General features: G+C 39.3%; 1 protein-coding gene across 1 annotated transcript in view; it reads right to left on the bottom strand.

The window, feature by feature from the left end:
* Stard7 (StAR related lipid transfer domain containing 7) overlaps positions 1-1,954 on the bottom strand; it is a 29,146-nt gene that overhangs the window by 10,908 nt on the left and 16,284 nt on the right. The window lies entirely within an intron of this gene.

Below are 1,954 nucleotides of genomic sequence, written 5' to 3'. Positions count from 1 at the left end.
AACAAAAAACCCCAAAAGACTGAAGGTATAGCTCAGTGGTTAGATTACTTGTCTAGCAAGTTTTGTCTATGTTCAGTTCTCATTATCATGTGTGTACATACATGCACATACACAAAAACTATGCAATAGAAATATCTATGGAAATACTAAACAGAGGTTTCAGTGGCCAAGTTCAATGGTTGCTCTTCTAGAGAACCCAGGTTCAATTCCCAACACCCAAATGGCAGCTCATGTAACTTCAGTTCTAGGGGGAATCTGACACCCTAACACAATGTATATAAAATAAAATTAATTATTTAAAAAAATGTCTAGAGAAGGACTGGGAGGAGAGGAGAAATAGGAAGCTGCAATTGGGATGCAAAATAAATAAATTAATTAATTAAAAATGTCTGTGGAATGGGGGTGGTGAGATGTCTCAGTGGGTAAAAATGTTTGCCACCTATTGTAGTTAGCTTTTTTTGACACAACCAAGAGTCACCTGAGAAAAGGATGTCCAGATAAGACCTGAGTGTGAGCCTGTTTAAGGAGGACTGTCTTGCTTGTTAATTGATACAGGCAGATCCAGCCCACTATGGACTCATGGAAAAGTGTTGGAGTAACTTTTCTTACCATGGAAAAGTGTTTTGGGGTAACCTTTTTTACACTCTGTGAAGGTGTGTCTCTGTATTTTCAATGGTTAATTCTGTACTGGGAGAGAGCTAAATGCTGGCAGAAAATTGGTATTGCCTTTTCTATGGCACATCACCAGCCTCCTATTCAGATACTTGAAGGTCAGACAGTCATCTCTGCCTAGAGGTAATCTAGAATTGTATCAGAGGTTTGTTGCATTGATGATTGGTTGTAATAAAGAGCTGATGGCCAATGGCTAGGCAAGAAGTAGGGGACAGAACTTGAGGGGAGGGGAATAGAGACAGAGGTGGTGCACACTGGGAAAAGAAAGCAAATGTGGAAGATTTGAAAGTGTACATGGAGAGAACAGACATGAACCACTGCAGAGAAAAAGCTATAGAGCTAGCCATGTAGCAGGTCATTGGCTAGTCAGGTTAAATTAGATAAGCTAGCTGAAAAACTGCCCTAGCAAAAAGCCTAAGCTTTAAACTGTAATAAAATTCTCATGTCGGGCTGGAGAGATGGCTTAGTGGTTAAGAGCACTGACTGCTCTTCTGAAGGTTCTGAGTTCAAATCCCAGCAACCACATGGTGGCTCACAACCATCCGTAATGAGATCTGATGCCCTCTTCTGGGGTGTCTGAAGACAGCAACAGTGTACTTACATATAATAAATAAATAAATCTTTAAAAACAAATTCTCATGTCATTATTTATACCACTGGTGGGTTCAAGAAAGTCCAGCTATAAAGGTGGTCTTGAACTATATAAAGAAGCAGGCTATGTCCATGGCACAAAGCTCCCTGCAGATAAGACAGACTGGGTTTTATACCAATTAGACCTGAGTTCCAGACACTTTCCAAAAGTTGATTTCTCTTTCCTGTTAACAGCCTTTGTTTTCCCATCCCAGGAGTGGAAGATAAAATGCTATGTCCTAAATGTGTTCAAAGAAGTAAGATCATGAGAAAATTTACAAGAGAAACTCTGCAGAGAACTATAACACACTGCCCTCCCAAATATGCCACCTTAGACAATGTCAAGGTTTTATTCTAATCTGAAGGGAATGGAAGGAATAAAGAGAAACATTCTGTGTTCCCTATAATAGCTTAAAAAAACGAAGACTGGACATTAGGCTTCAGAAGTCTCCCCTCCTCTCTACCAGGACAGTAAAGTGTCTACATACAAACCAGCAACCATCTGCTAACACTCTGCTGAATTTTAACGTCTTTGGCATCTCCTGATGGCCTTGTGTTGGACTTTTTAAATGCTTAGCTGTCTAAATGATTTTGTTTTAATGGGTTTATTTTCCCATACTTTTTTTTTTTCATAGATTTTTTTTTTTTGTGG

This window comes from Mastomys coucha, unplaced genomic scaffold (assembly GCF_008632895.1).
Source record: "Mastomys coucha isolate ucsf_1 unplaced genomic scaffold, UCSF_Mcou_1 pScaffold15, whole genome shotgun sequence".
NCBI lineage: Eukaryota > Metazoa > Chordata > Mammalia > Rodentia > Muridae > Mastomys > Mastomys coucha.
This window is presented reverse-complemented; position numbering and strand designations above follow the sequence as displayed.